This window comes from Carassius gibelio, chromosome A5 (assembly GCF_023724105.1).
Source record: "Carassius gibelio isolate Cgi1373 ecotype wild population from Czech Republic chromosome A5, carGib1.2-hapl.c, whole genome shotgun sequence".
Classification (NCBI taxonomy): Eukaryota; Metazoa; Chordata; class Actinopteri; order Cypriniformes; family Cyprinidae; genus Carassius; species Carassius gibelio.
This window is the reverse complement of record NC_068375.1, coordinates 18,583,271-18,600,808: the sequence shown is the minus strand read 5'-3', so window position 1 is coordinate 18,600,808 and position 17,538 is coordinate 18,583,271. Positions and strand designations below refer to the sequence as shown.

General features: G+C 38.9%; 1 long non-coding RNA gene across 3 annotated transcripts in view; it reads right to left on the bottom strand.

The window, feature by feature from the left end:
* LOC127999324 (uncharacterized) overlaps positions 1 to 17,538 on the bottom strand; it is a 42,481-nt gene that overhangs the window by 10,413 nt on the left and 14,530 nt on the right. For all 3 annotated transcript variants that reach the window (XR_008172149.1, XR_008172161.1, XR_008172155.1), the window contains exon 2: positions 11,641 to 11,721. This is a non-coding gene — a long non-coding RNA (uncharacterized LOC127999324). The remainder of the gene's footprint in view (positions 1 to 11,640; positions 11,722 to 17,538) is intronic.

The window sequence follows — 17,538 nt, the reverse complement described above, 5'->3', positions numbered from 1 at the left end:
TCAAACCACAGCCAGTCTTGGACCCCCTTGTACTTACAGAGAGGACATCTTGATGAACAGGCCAACTAAGTGAACTAAGTGTCTCTCCTCACAGTTGAATAGGGACCTGATAAAAGACACAGAAACGATGGCACAATTTGAAAGCTTTTTTTATTTGGTCCTCAAAGAAATAGTTCATGCAAAATTCACCAAAAATGTAGTCATTTCCACATTTACTCCCCATCATGCCATTGCAAACCTGCATGACTTTCTTTATTCTGTGCCCATCAAAATGTTAACAGCATAAAGATTCACTGAACATACAAGTGGGGTTCCAAAAGTCAGAGATCATTTAAAAAAAAATATTTTACACCTAGAAATGAACAGGAAGCAAAGTCAAATTTTAAACAAATAAACCACGTGTACTTCAGAATCTGAAATTTCTGGGACAATTATCAAATAAATATATGTTTCAAGCTTCTCCTTATGATCATCTGGTTTGACACAAACTTGTAGAGTCTGTGAATCTTGAGTGCTGCTTTCATTTAAGCAAAAGAGAGACATTTCTGCTGCACTGCTTTTGCACTGTTTTTCTATGTAAACATATTCCAAATGAACATCTTGGACCACTGTGCTCGCAGCATCTCACACATGATGACATTGCATTCTGAAAACACAACACTCAACTCAAAAAATGTATCTACAGATCTTGCACTTCTTTTAATTTCACTATTGTCTCTCACATTCAGTGTGAATGGCCCCTAAGACATTCTCAAACTCACAATATCATTTATACCAGTATAATTGGTAATTCATTAATAAACAAACAGATATAGGCCCAGTAGACTCGTCCCCCTGCTTGGTAAACCCCCTTGGTGCCTTGGAGCAGACGGATAACCAGGCATACGAGAAAGAGCTTAAATGGAGTCCCAAAATCAGGGGACCATATGTGCAAATGTTCTGTATCATTATGCTGTGTGGCGGTGCACAGGGGGAGACCACCATAACTTAGTTTGTCGTCCATACAAAGTTTGGGCCAAGCTTGGATGGATTCATTAGACGGTCTTTATTTGGAGCCAATGAAGCTCAAAAGACCTCCAACAAAGGAGCTAATCACAGACCCTCTCCTCAGCTTTGGCCAGAGTCTTTCTTTTCACTGGGTCTTAGATCATTTCTCACAGCTAGCTGGCCAGCTAGCTCCGAGCTTGTCTGGACAGACAAACAAAGCTTTGGGATATTTATCCTCTGTGTATATGTACAGCTGTTGTTTCTATAGGACAAGTGAGTTTGCACATGTGAATGTGCCCACACACATGCACATACATACGCACAGAGCTGCTACTTTTGTTGGTTTTGTGCCGCACACAAACAGACCTGTGCTTGTGGGAGTGCCGATGACTTCTGTTGGTAGTGGTGTGCTAATGTGTATGTTTGCATATGTGTGAGGGCAAAACAGACAATATTCTAGCATTGACCTTGAACCCCAGTATACTTCATTGGTTGCAGTGTGAGTCCTTTTGCATTGGAAGCCTTTTGGATTTGTGCTGCCTTGTCCCTGCCCTCTAGACAACCAGCTTCCATCCCTGCAATACAACACTCTCCTCTCTCTTATGGGTGTAAAACACTGTGTTATGTGTCCGTTATATACCCTGTTGTGTGTTATTTATAGTCATACTCTTTAAAACATGCAGATTGCAAAAGGTGTTTGCAGCCTGATGCCAGTGTAGAATAAACATAGTTCTATTGTTCCTTAGAGAACCATCTGTGTAAGGGTACTTCAAAGAAATTAAAAAGTATTTACTTTTCCTCTTCTAACAGATAAGCCCATGTGAAGAACCTGTATATGTAATATCAAAAATATCAGAATATTTCACTAGTTCTTTATAATAAATGTGTTCTTTGATTAAGTTACTGCAGAACAAGTGAAGGTGAGGATAGAAACGGCCTGGAAATAGAAATAGAACCTACCCGGGTTCAGTGGGAACAGCATTTTACATAATTTCTAATACAATTATTATGGTAAATTAATATATAGACTACTGTTCAAAATGTTTTCGAAAGAAGTCTGCTATGTTAAGTCTGCTATTTATTTAAAATAAAGTTTTTCTATTTTAATATATTTCAAAATGTAATTTATTCCTGTGCTGGCAAAGCTGTATTTTCAGCAGTTTTCAGTAACATGATCCTTCAAAAATCATTATGCTTATTTGGTACTCAAGTAACATTACCTTAATTATCAAATGTTGAAAACAGTTAGTTGTTATTTTTAGTACTTTCAAATTTCACAGTTGCTTATATTAAATATTATTATTTTTTTAAACTTACGGCAAACTTTAAAATTCTTTATTTCTTTAAAATAACAGCAATTATTTGAAATAAAAATATTTGTAACAATGTTAATGTCTCCAGTGTCACTTTTGATCAATCCAATGCATCCTTACTGAATAAAAGGTTTAATTTCCATAGAAAAAGAAAATAAATAAAATATATTGCCCTCAAACTTTTGAATGGTGGCATATATTTGCCTTAAACCATACACTGTACGTTGAATTTCTTTACAGTTAACAGCCTCTGGCGAGTGTTTCAGTTATGTGCTAAAGTCTATTTAGGGCCAGAGCCAGAGGTTTAATTATTATGTTAATTATTATTGTCCAAAACCCAACAGGATGTCAGTTATTTCTGGGCAACTTTTGTGTAGTTTTGTGGTCTGACAAAGCTCAGTGTTTCGCCATGTAAAAGGAAGTTGTTGTATCTCAGACATAAAATGTCCGATCTTCCCTAAACTTCACATGATTGATAAGAGTCATGTCCTGAAGACATCAACATGCAATAATCCACTATAGTCATAACACCTCCAGCTAGCAGCAGGAAGTTTGGCAGATATAAAAGACATATTTACCACTTTAAATGCATATTGCCCACCAGTTTTCCTAAATCCACCGGGTGGTGGTAAGCCCGGGTACGAGGGCTTTTTCTATGCTGCTTGCATTGAAAAAAATTGTAACTGTATTTGCCACTTGGCGAGTCGTAATATTCGACCCTGCTACCAGTTATTATTAGATTTGGACTATTAGAAGTATTAATTGCAACGTCATGAAAATGAGAGATAGCTGTTAATGTATCGGTCTTCTTTTTTTGTAAAAACACATTTGAGTGTTGCATTGAAGCAATGCAAGAGATCTCATATTTTATCACAGCACATGCCATTTTCTCAAATAACAACCACCAAGATGAAACGAAAAGAGGGAAAGTGCACTGACACAGGGTATTCCTCAGTTGCAGCGAGGGTCTGCACGCACCCCCACCCTTTCACTTCTAAGCGGCACCCACAGAAGGCAGAAAGGCTTTCTGACATTGCCCTACATTCAGCTGACTGATCCCACACACACACTATTCTGTCACAAATAATCATTACAGCCGCACCGGTGCCCGCACACACACGCACACGTGCTCTTTCTTTCCCACTATATTAAATATTGAAGATTTCAACTTTCAACTGGGAGCATGTTCAAGCACCCTCCCATCACAAAGTGTGTGTGTGTATTGCCCTAGCTGCAATACAAACCACCTCTATTAGAGTGTCAATCGTATTCAGATCTTTTCTGTCTTGCTGGTGCTGACTTTCAGAATATACGGAAGCCCTACATCCTCAGACGTGACTGTGCCCACGCCCATCCATCCATCCATCCTCACACATTTATGTGCTTTCTTTCTTTCTGTATCCCTTTGTTCCTCTCTAAACATCAAGTTGCCTTGAATTTCTGCCTAATGTTGGCTAAAGCTTTCTAAAGAATACCACCCGAGCGCTGCTGCCCGTCTCTATTGCGAGTACCATGTCACCGGGTCGTCATTAATTATTCCCTTGCTTACAGCATTCTGTTGCCACGGTAATATGCCATTAAGGGAGAGCCAAGCGAACAGCAGTGTCTATGCAAATGAGGCTGCCACAAAGACCCTGGGCGCGGATTTGCAGATCGGAGGACGCTGCAAAGGACACTCTGTATTAGAATTGAATTAAAGGGATGATAATGTACCTGGGCTTCTTTTTAAAACATAAGGGTTATGCCGAACGAATGTAGGAAGGAGCAGAGGAGGAGGCTTCGAAAGGAAGCACATGGCATTTAAGAAAATACAGGGGTGTGTGTGTGTGGTATTTGACAGACATTTGAGGGACGAGTTGGCAGGGGCCATCAGCCTAATAACAGATGCCTTCAATTTGGATGATGTGGAGAAAATAAAGAGGTTTGAAATGAAGTTCTTAAATTTAGAACATGTACTTGTTGTCCTGATGAGTTCACTGGGATTACGGTGCCCACGGTTTTGGCAGACATAATTGTGCACAGCTTTTGATAAAAATCATTTAATACAATTTACCTGTGATGTCTCAAAACAAGAAGACGAGAACTCTGTGAGAAGGGGAACATGAGAAATTCAAAGATGAATATTGGTGCCCCGCTGAACATTTTGCTGTTTTGGCATGTAAACCCTGAGCCAATCAAAAGTGATGTTCTTGAAGCATTTAGGGAAGGCAGACTAAATCAGCAAGAAATCTCAAGGCTGCATTACTCACACACTAAAATTGTATAAATAAACCACCACAACCATATTCACCTTCATAAACAAATCTGTGCAATTCCTTGTTATTCATTTGATCAATGTGTGCAATTTTTGCCTGACATAAATAGATAGCATTTCTGTACAATTAATATAATAATAACACGGTTTAGTATTTTATTATACAAGAATTACACACACAAAAAAGCAAATGTTTCAAACTTGAAATGCAACTATTACCCACGCCTTAAAAATATTATTTAAGCATTATAATTTTAATTGAAAAAGTTATCAGTTTCACAAATAATTTTACATCAGAGTAATGAATTGACTGATGCCGCTTAATTAGAAGTTCTAGACAGAAGTCATGGCAGGTTGCTGGAGAGGAAATGCCTTTTGGATGCACATTGGAGCAATTATCAGGACAATTTCCCAGGTGCAGAAAAACATCAGAGGAGTCTGGGATAACAGTGAATAAGAGTCACAGATGAGGATTTGTTTGTTGGGGTGGGGTGGAGGGATCTACAATTTGATATGCAATTGTCATTGTCTGCTGCAGACCTTTCTGCAACTTTTATTTTGTAAAAGCCATCACTGCCAGGAACAGGGCATTGGGTGCCTTCACAATTTCGAGGGGCATTCTTGTGTGTCACTTCTAATATGTGACTTGATTTAACAAATTCCAGGTATCAGAGATATGTGATATGAAGCAAACAGTGTTGAGAGGGGAAGAGAAAATAACAACAAAACAAGCTCTGAGAGCATCTGATGACAGACAAATCTGTATTTGTGTTTCTATACACTTCCTTTACACTAAGCTATATTTTGACTAAGCTATATTTACACAAAGGTATGTTTTGTGCCTTTGACAATCATGTATGGACTTTCCACCTCTCTCTCTGTCACACACACACACACACACACAATGAGCAAAACCTGTCACTTGCTGCTGAGAGCCCAATCAAGCATTTGAATGCAGTGACAGATTCCGGTGTTTTCTTTTTTTAACATTTATTCATCATGGAGAGAGAAATTTATCTCAAAGACCCCACAGTGCTTTGCCAGGGTCGGTCTGGCCCTGTTAATTGATTGCTTCTCACTAACAAGGATGTAAAGTCCTCCATTGTGCACCTCTTCCTCTATGCTAATGAAGTCCAAACACAACACACTCTTTCTTTCGTTTCCTCTCCCGCATCCCCCTTCCTCTCTTTCTCCGTTGGAGGTTTTGATGTGAAGATGCTATGACAGGCTTGCTCTCGTTCTCTCTCTGCAGCTGGCACGAAAGATGCGGTAGGAGCCAGGACCAGGAAACAGTAATGGGATCATGGGAGAGTGATTGCAAACAAACACACACACACACACACATACTCCAAGTTTACCCTCACACTGCCCCTAATGAGGGGTAAAGGGACAATATCGTCATTGTTACCCTCGTGTTTGGGAACCTCGGGCCAAGAACAACAGCTGTTTACCCAAGCAGTAGTGAAAGTCCTCACTGTGTCCGTTAATTAATCAGAGGGCTTCTGATTACATCTGCTCTGTACAAGCCACTCAAAACTACTTTCACATCCAGGGATTCTCGGTACTGCTTCCTGTCTCATTCATTTGGTTTTTACACCAACACCATCCTCTATTCGTATTTGTAGTGTGATCACAAAAAGTCCACACACACACACACACACAGTTTGTTTTTGTGAAAACAGGCGTAATGGTTTTTATACTGTACAAACTGTATATTCTATGGCCCTACACCAACCCTACCCTTAAACCTAACCCTCACAGGAGACTTTGTGCATTTTTACTTTCTCAAAAAAAACTCATTCTGTATGATTTATAAGGGTTTTGAAAAATGGGGACATGGCTTATATTATATGGTCACCCTCTCCTTGTAATACCTGTGTCATACCCATGTCATATACAGAGTTGTGTCCTGATATGTCACAAAAACAAGAGCACACACACACACACACACTCACTCCTCCCTTCTGTACCCTTATTTCCTTTGTAAGAGCACTCATTATTTTATTTTGTTAACCTCACATCAGGCAGAACCGCACCACTGGGACCAACTGAATTGGATAAGAGATTTTCATGTGTTTTATCAGTAAAATTACAAAGGCTATAGAGGGTTAGTGATACAATAAATATATCAACAGTAATAATAATAAGAACAACAATAATAATAGTTTTAGTATAATAAATTAATATTAATTTATTTATATCAATAAATAATGGTATAACAACATATTTATTATTATTATTAAAGTAAATTTTGTTATGAAATAAAATGTTATGAATTTGTAATGTCATTAAACATTAATTCTTTAAAATATATACACATCTATATATTGAAATTGCATTCATAGCAGTTCAATTGCTTTACAAAAAGGTGTGTAGGTCCCATCTTACCGTCGTTGCGGAGCAAATTTGCATTGAAGTCACCCTCCCGTTTACCATCATATATCTCTCTCACGCCGCTACACAATCCACTACAAGTGATATGCAAAGCACCATCATGAATATGTGCAATTAGGCAGGGCTGGTGAGATTTTTCAGACTTATGGGATGTGACATTTGTAGGGCAGAAGCACAGATCAGCATAAGCGAGAGTGACAAATGCCTAATCCCTTCCTCCACGTTTCAACATTTTCCAGGTCTATCGGAATACGTTCTTGCATACACACACCTACGCTGCATATTTGCGCATTTGAATTCCACGATCAACACGCCTTGGCAGCGCTCGTATGGTATCATGGATACAAACAACAACATCACAGGAAGAACCAGAGGAGACTTCTTAAATGGATCATGAAGATTTGTCAGAGTGTACATCTCTGTACATCAATGCTGTTCCGTGTGGACATCAGACTATTTTAAAAAGGTTTGTGCGACGGAGTGAGTCTCAAGGATAATCAGTTTGTGAGTTACTGAGAGGGAAAACATATACAATGCATATAGTTATATTCACCAATCACACAGAAAAAAAAAAAAGTACAAAACCCAACACTGATAACCATTTTTGGAGCCTTTTACCTAAAACCATGTCTATCCAGTTAAAGAGAATTGTGTGTCTGTTCAATATACTTTTGCTTGTCAAATAACTGGCAATCCTTGCTATTCATCAAACACCTACTTCAGTTGAATATAAAACAACAACCAGGCATTTTACATGAAAAGATGTGAAAACATGAATGTTCAATTTTATTTCTCAAAGTTAGCAATATAATATTTCCAGGAAATTATACTTAAATAAATGCACATTAAGAAATGGTGACATAAATATTTCTCAATCTCTCTCTCTCTCTCTCTCACACACACACACACACACACACACACACTTTCAGGCAGACTGGTTTTATTTAGGTGTGGGAGTTTAATTTTGCTGAGAGATGTCTGTGAACCCTATAATACGGTTCAGGTCTGAATCCTCTTGGAAAATCATCAACCCATAATCCTTCACATTGTGCCGCATTCAGATGAGGTGCTGGAACTCCCACTAACACAGTGAAGCAGCGACGGCTAATTTAGACACGCACACACACACACATACACACACACTGAAACAGATATTGTTCGCTCGTTCAATATGCAGGGATACCCCTCACCCCCACACACAAATACTGCATATAGTAACAAAATTGGAGCGAAACACACACACACCTGCATGTAATGTGGCACATTGCATGAGCTCCTCCTTGCAAACCTCTTCTCCCACAAGCTACCACACACACATCACGTCACTCACACCACCCAGGAAATTAACTTGACATTTTATGGCGACCACAGAGAAAAAATAAAAAATGAAAAAAAAACTAAAAACAAAGCGTAACAAAGACACAGATAACATAAACCCTCTCCCGAGCCTCGCCATCATATTCGCCAGGATTTCCACCGATCTGCAATGCAGACGGCACGGGGTGGCCACAGAAAATGAGCTTTTCCGTCCTCGCCTGCCTTCCTCCGGAGATGATGGCTGTCTCTCTCTCTCTCACTCTTTTTTTCCCTCGACAAATACTTCCTGTCTATTTTCATATCCAATTCAGTTGGTCCCAGTGGTGCGGTTCTGCCTGATGTGAGGTTAACAAAATAAAATAAATAGAAACGGGGACAATCTCACCTCAGTCTAAGCTCCCAATTAAAATGATACAGCCACCCATGTCAGAGAATGAGAGCGTATTGAAATGGGGAAGGAGTGTTGCTTTGTGGCTGCTTGGATTTATTTTTTCGTATATGCGTGTGCATGATGGACAGAGCCATATTGTCATTGCGACTCTTCCTGCACACACACGCTCTTCTTTTTCCGTTTCTCAGACACAACCTAGGAAAATATCTCTGCAAAAGCACCGCTATAGTGCAAAATTACAAAATACTGCAAATGCATTTTGAGTATGTAAAAAAAAAAAAAAAAATCTTCGCACATGAGATTCACATGAACGTGTGTTTGTAAGAGGTGCACTGGTCTGAAGCCATTGGGTCAGTGCTCGTTGTCATGACCTTAAAGAAAAGATTTGAACACACCCGTGCATAAAGAGTCTAAATTAATGTATCTCAGGATGCTGAGTGCATGGACACACACAGCTGCACATAGACATACACACACATGTGCTCGTCTGACTTGGTGCATCTCTCTGTGGCTGGGTCCTGCTCTATTAGACATGCAGGAATGTTAACATCATTATGCATTATTCTGAGTGTCTGTCTATGCTTTCACACCCCCCTCCTCTCTCTCTCTTTCCATTCGCCATATTGTGTCTGAGGGGAGGCCCAGACGTGTGTGTGTGTGAGTGTCACAGACTAACACAGTATTGTGTCTCCTGTCTGGGGATGGGCATTATTTTAACGGCCTTTCATGTGCCGGTGCACACAAATCACTGATCTTTTGGAAATGGAAGAAGTGGCAAACACACGCATATGGACAATCACACACGTTTAGAAATGATATTAATGCTCTACACATGCCTTGCAAATTATGATCAGGCTAGGTTGTCGCACGTCTGAAGAAAAGCACACACATAAGTGTGCATGCGATCTAAAAATGGAGTACAAAAAAGAAAGAACGAAATCAAGAAAAAGAGAAAAAAATAAACATATATTGAATTATAGCATTTTTGTGATATATTTTCTAATAGTGCTCTGTGGCTAAACTAATATTACAGTCACGTGAGGGTTTACCAGCTATGCAGCTTCAAACAAAATGCAATCAGCTGTGACTATCATCAAGTCCCATTTTCAGACTGTTAATGGCGAGGGGCTTTTATATATTCAATATTTCTCTTTGGGAATAATGAAAAGCCAGTGAGACACTTATAACATGTCATCAGTTCTGATCAAGCTGAAGCACTGACCTCATTTTTTCTTTTTAACCCAAAATTTTATCAGGCTGAAAAAAAAAATCTTCTTGAAATTCACTACCTAGATTCATCAGGGGAAGAAATTATTCGTTAACAATTTATTTAAAGAAATCTCTATACCTCTATTTGTAGCCGGACAATACATTGTCTTGGGTTATGTTATTTCACACCTCTAAGTATTACACTAACACTTCTTATTTAATTTATATTTTTTATATTTAAATATATCAGTCTGAAAATGCAACAGTGATGTTACATCATTACTTCTCAAGCGCTGTGATGAATAAAAGAACTGATAAAGGAGGCAGCAATGAGCAAAATTTCTAGCCAAGAACATCTCCCCGGCAATACAGCTGATCCTTATTTGAGATAAAACCCTATCTCTTGTGGGTTTGGGTGCGCTAGAGTATATGTAGATTATATAATAAGAGGTCCGATGGTTTATGCAAAGGAATTAAATTAATATGTATGACATTTTGATGTATTTTAACCTCAAATCTGGCATATATATATATATATATATATATATATGTATGTATGTAAACATCCAGTGTTTGCTGTAAACCTAATCTGTAGCCTCTTCTCTGCTTCCCCTCTCAACTCCTCCCCCTTACTTTTTAAAATTTGCATACATTTGCATGGCATTACCATGCGCATATTCTTTGTTCTGAGAGGGAAAGGATGATGCCGTTTACAACCACATTGCACGTCGCTGTTATGCGCTCCACTTGAAGATGTTTGGATATTTAATGACTGCAAAAATGCTTCATCATCTGCAGTCATGAATGGTTAACTAGCTTCTTGAAAATGAGACAGAAAATAGAATAGTTATATAAGAGACTGAGTGCTGTAAATTGTGGGAGGTGGGGATTGTTAAATGGATCAAATTACTTCTCAAATGAAAATATTGATATTATTGATAAAACCTAAACCGTTCAAAGACATGCATGAACATACATTTTCGGTATACTGTATCTTGTTTTGTTATATTGAACTGCTCTTGAATAGAGTCCAGTACAGATTTAATTTAACAACACCATATGCATTCAAACTTGTCACATAAAACATAGTGATACAGGACGTTTGATACACAGCAGAAGCATGGGCTGGCATGCTGTAAAGTGACATCTATTGTCCTCGTGGGCTCTTTCCTTTGTGCCGCGGCCAACTGTAATCATGCAAACGCAGGCAGCAGACTTCATTAGCTCCTCAGGGCCAAAGCTAATCACACCACAGCAAGGCACAAGAAAGGAGGGGCCACAGAGTATGCATAAAACAGCCTGGCGTCGCCTGTGTGCTGCTGATATACAGGAATGGTGTACTGATAGCATGCACACTAGCACTAACTGCTCATTTTCTAGCATTTTTTTTCTTTTCTTATATTTGCAAACTTTGCTGGTCAGTTTTTCAGGTATGCAGATTCAGAATCTATTAAGCAAAAGTTTAATATGTACTGTCTGGGTGTGAATACATATTATAATGTAATGAAAAAGAATTGAAAGAACGTAAAAAGAAATGGACAGAACTTGAAAAGTGCATCTGAAAAATTAAGACACTAAAGTACCCAGATACAGTTTATGTGCTTATGAAGCATTGTCTGATTGAAAACTGTCAGAAATGACGAGAATCAAGACTTTTAAATCCAGCATGCTTTGTTGCAACTATAAATAGTCAGATAAAATAACAGGGATTACAAATATATTTATAGACTATGCTTTGGGTTGATTTTGAAATTTGGATTAATCTGAGAACTCACTTCATTTTGGTTAATCATTTGATAACAGTTTCCTCCTGCTCGATTCCAGTGGGTAAGTGATGGTCACACTTTCCTTCAGCCCTGCAAAAAAAAAATAAGATAAATAAATAAATCTTGACTAAATCTCTAAACATGCTAAAATGATTGTACACTCTGATTCAAGCGAATATCCAGCTGTGTTTACGACATTAATGCACCATAAATGATTTATACTTTCATGATTTGGCATTTGGCTTATGTGTGTTGTGCAGACACACTTAACATTTTTACATGCAAACTGTCTGTGAATTTTAATGTGAATATATCCTAAAAAACAAAAAAAAACAAAAAAAACATTTAAAACATTATACAACTGAACAACATGCTGTTAAGTGTGTGTGTTTACGACTGTGTGTGTGTGAATCTCAGAGCAGTACTGTCACGTTGCTGTGTCTATGGCATATATAAATATGTGTTCATTTAAATGATCGTGAAGGAGAGAGTTTAAACCAGTATGAAATCGAGTCTACTGCCCTCCATCTTTGTAGGATATGATCTCTGGATTTCCAGAAAGACACTCTGCCCATGAGTTGCTGCAGCTGGTGTAACCAGCATTGCATTTACCTGGAGGGGGTTCATCACTGGTGACTTTTCAGATGAAATGACTTTTTCTGTTTCAAACCATCCCTGTGTATGGGAGAATACTGGCAGAGGCTGCATGACTGTCACCTCAAAGTACGTCTCTGGCCAGCAGAGCCCGAGATCTCTGCAGCTATTCATTCCCTAGAGTCTCTCTCACTCACACACACACACTTGCATTTGTGCTTTATGGGGACTCTCCATAGGTATAAGGGTTTATATACTGTACAAACTGTATTTTCTATCACCCTACACCAACCTGACAATTTTTGAATTTCATTAAACACTGTTTTGTACGCTTTTTAAGCCTTTTGTTTTACAGGGACACAGGAAGTGTACCTATAAACCATGTTTACGTTGTAGTACCCATGTCATTATACACATCTGTGTCCTCATAAACCATAAATATACCATTACACACACACACACACACACACAGTACTGCTCTGCTCTACTGTCGCACTGATCCAGACATTAGAATTTTCTTTTGAAATATTTAGGCATATATACACACACGTGTGTGTAAATAACTCTGTAGTTTGCAGATGTTGACAGCTTAACAGTAAGTTTTGAATAGTTTTTGATTTGTGCAGCAAGAAGCAAACATGCAACCGTTTGCTGTAAGCTTTATCAAATTGTATTATGAAATGCATAGATTTTTTGTGCATATTTCTTAGCATTAGTGATTGTCTTTCAGTATACTACAACACAATAAGGAAGACTCCTCTGAACCATATAGGTTTTTTTTTTTTTAAGTTTTCTTTTTGTAAACCTTTGCAGTGTGTTATCTACAGAAACTCTCAAAGAGCGGTGTAGGGCCGTGTCCATATAAAGCTAGACACATGTCAGAGGCAGAGTGACAGCTGTCAGCTTTTATTAAGCCTCTGTGTCTGTATGGCTTGAGCTTTTGACTTAGTCACTGCTGCTATACAATACATCCTGAAATGCATTTTCTTTTTTCACATGGGCTAATAATATTTTATTACATTTAGCTACGACTAACGTAGATGTCTTTGAGACTTTTAAATCCCCTCTCACTTCATAACCCCACATATGACTAAAAATATATTTATTATAGACTTTTTGCACCCCTCTCATGTCATAAGCCCTTACAAGACTTAAAATTAGTTTTTTTTTACTGCATTACAAATTAATAAATAAACTAATATTTTGAGCATGGTTCAATCACATGATTGTTGTTTGGTCATTATTCTCTCTGAGTCAATCTTGGCAGATTTTGTGCTAAATTCACATGTAAAAAAAGCAGAAACAAAAAGCAAATTCCAATTAAAAATATATATTTATTAAAAAAAAAAAAAAAAAAAAAAAAAAAAAAAAAAAGCACACAATCATTGCTTTTGCAAAATACTATGCAACAAAAGACAGACAGCATTTCATCTCATTTGTGTTTTCTCTGAATCATGAATGTTTTCTCTTGGATACTTAGTCACAATTGAATGTTCCCATACAATACAAAATGTATACTACTTCAAAATGCTAATAATAGCACACTCTGTGCAAAGAAGTTACTGTATAATCCATATCTTTTGAATATCACACACTGATGCTATTTGTTACATTCAGGAAAAAAAAACTGTCAAAGTTAGCATTAATTAAGCTGAGCAGTTATGCTACAAAGCCAAGTCTCCATGCGCATGTATCGCCTGCAGTACGGTGAAACCAAGGTCCATTTTTGCTCTTGATGTTGGCAGTGTTTGAGTCGTCCCCATCCCCCACCCCACTCTCTCCACACGTCTGCACTCACTGGATCCCTCTGCCAACACCTCAGTCCTGACAACCAGTGGCTACTGGACTATATATGAAGGCCGACTGCTCTAGCATGGAGCCAGGTATGATTCCCCAGCTGACAGTCTGCATTACATCTGATGGCTGAGAAGCAAGAGCTCACACACACACTCATAGCCATACACCTCACGGATCATGACCAGCTACAAACAAAAACACTTAGGAACGATCATGCATACAAGCGTTCACAAACGCAGCCCACGCCTTCTTACACATACAACCACACTGGTGATTGGTTAAAATAACCAAGGATATTTTTGCGACGGCACAATGGCAGTCTAGTGTTTAGATACCTGAAGTTTAAGATTTTCGTTGATGCTATCGCAAGTGAACAATGCTAAATACAGGAGTAAACAGGGTCTAAAATGTTTTAATCTTGGCCACTTTCGACCTCTTCCAGAGGAAGTCGAAATTTGACCGGATTGCTTTCATAATGTAGACGTTAATATGGGCAAATACATTTGAAAACCCACAGAAGACCTCCCACTAACACAATATACAATCACTGTGGGACGTGTTGTGAGAAAGTGCACTACACGAGTAAAACTCTGCTACGCTGTACAAAAACACGCTGATTGTGGTCGAAATTGTAGCTGCTGTCTTTATCCTTTTCATTTGTTTTGCATACACAAGTTTCGTTCAGTAAATCCTACTTGTACACCAGACTCTGCACTCCCGCAAAGCTTATGTAGAGTGTGACGAAATAAGAGGGAAGTGTCTCGAGGAAATCCAAAAACAACTGGTCACAGGAGAGACATCTGAAATGCATTTTAATACCAGGTGGATACAGTATTTCTCGGATCAATGAAAAGGCGTCTTAAAACCAGACGGAAACACAGCCTTCTATATTTCAGCTGAAACAAAAGAAACATCAGTCCAGCTGTGGATAATGCCGTGTGTAGCCACGTGGCACGAAACAACTGTAACTATGTGAATGATTGTTGCCTATTGTTTATATTGTTGTCCTTTTCATCTACGCCACCAACCTTTCCGCTTTCTTATCTCATTTCTAAGCACGGTTAGTGCAGGAGATACTCTCGTTTCCTCCCATTAGCCACTGACAGGCTTGAGTCTAAAACATGCAGGAATTTAATTACATTCGGTCGGCTCTCGTAACAGCGGTCTGGTTGAGGTGGAGGTAGGTTGCACGCATCAGGTATAAGTGTGTGTGTGGGTGGGTGGGTGCCAGAAGGAGGGAGTTGTGCTGACACCTCTGTTGCCCACTTTCATGCTAATTAACACTTCTCAGATATACCGGGTGACGGTAGTCTACATGGCAGGCTCAAGAGGACATTTGCACAGACCTTTTGTCTCGGAACACTCTGTGCAGATAAAGGTACGTGCGAAACTTGCAACAAACGTGTGTGCGGGAGGATAATATATAAACACATGCACAAATCCCTAACTGACAACAACTGATGCACACACGTGAAATGGATCTCCAACAATGCCACCTCATTATCCCATCCCTGCTGGTTGGCATCTGTAGAAAGTCATGCAGTAGCTCTGTCCGAACCAGGATAACACAGGACCACGGCGGTGTGATTCCTGCAACTGTCCGTTCTCTACGAGAATGCCTCGCTGCCAATCTGCACTGTAATATCATGTCTATTTGATGCTTTCCTCCACACTGAATTCAAAGGGAGCCCATCACTCTATGACAGTCGTGTCAGTCCTGCTGATGGATGAATGTAGCACATTTCAACATGAGAATGTATAAAACTAATGCTTTGCTTGGCCTTCTATTATTAGCACTTATTTTACCCTCTCAAATGGTTGATCACCATAAATCAGAAGTATACCTACATACACTTTTAACTGCAGTTCTAGTACATATTTGCAAGTGTAACACGCATTTAGCATTATGCAAGGCTTCTACAAAGCGTTCTATATGTTTTTGTGCGTCTGTATGGGGGAGATACACAAGGAGGTAAGCATTAAGAGTCATTTCTAGCACTCCTGCCTCGGCAGTGCCAAGAGGACGCGCAGAGATGAAAGGTAATGCAAATGGAAGTGTCATACAGCGAGTTCTATTCCAGACAGCCACCTTTGAAATAATTAAGACAGTGGAATGGAGTGGAGCCCGAGTGAGGAATAGCAATTCCTCTGAGTGACTCCTTCTTCTAAAGACAGCGAGCAATAAGGCACACCTCTGCTGTGCAAATGTTATGACAGCATTTCCATTGAAATGTTTGTTAAATTTGCCAAAAGGGTATTTTAATGTTAAGTTGATGATCACTTTATATTAATAATGACTTTAGCAATTAACGAGATGGGTGTCACATTGAACACAATCTTTTTGAAACATATCAAAACGCGTTAAATTTACAAGAATCTGGCCTTCTTTTTAGCTTCAGCCAAGGGCCACAATTCTACGTAGGGCAAATAAATATTCAAGCAGAATTTTCTAATCGCACACAGCTAAAGATGAATACAAAGTGGGTGAAATGCAGACGATTCCATGCTGTGTTGGAATATGGGACGTGTTGTGCCGGATAAGTACAAGGCTTGCCACAAGCAATTCGCATATGTAGCTGACAAAAAAGGGGCGGGTTTATGCATGCAAATGGGTTTCTAGACATGCACATTGCCAGAGACGCTAGCTAATTTCATAATTGGCGAGCATGGTTATGCGAATGCGGTGGTGAGTTATTGGAACATACGAGGTGGGTAAAATTACGAGGTAATCAAGAGCGTGCCAGCGGACATTTTAGGTCTATCCTTTTCGCATGCTCACCACTGCTAAATTCTTTAAGATGGTGGCACCTTGAAGGAAATGCTACTGCGCTGACGGAGCCCAGCCCACCTCCTCCCTACTCAGAGTCTGCAATGCGATTCTAGGAAGATTGTATGGCACCCTTAACCTACCCCACCTGCATGATAAATTTTTAATTCCCACGTCACTAATAAGGATATTAAGCAGAGAGTCTAGAGCGTCCGCATATATGCATGAGTCCGCATGCATTAAATTTGCACAGAATGGAGCGATTCAAATGTGAGTATGCTAATGTGCATCACTTCACTGTGCAACATTACTGCCATGTATGACAAATGCTGCCTTTGGATAGTAACCCGTGTTACCGTGCATAGAGAATCTCTGCACAGATTTTCTAAGAAATTAGGTGGCACAACCCTAATTATAATGATTTCACCTGACTTGATTATTACGGTAAATGGCCTAACGTTTTTTTCAGAAAACAAACTCAATATAAAGCCAGATTTAAACTGCATTATTCACTCCTGAAAAATTTCTGGTAACATATTTCAAAATAGGTTCCTTCAAACCGATCCTTAAATGAAAAAAAAAAATTAAAATCCTGTTAAGTAAAAATGATTTTGTAAAGAATGTAGGCTTTAAATTATACTTTTTTTTGGTAAATAATATTGTCAAGCTTCTCATTGGCATGACATGCATCATTTGGCTCTTTCATCAGATTCGAGTTCTGAGGGGTATTTGAGACACAGTTATTGACT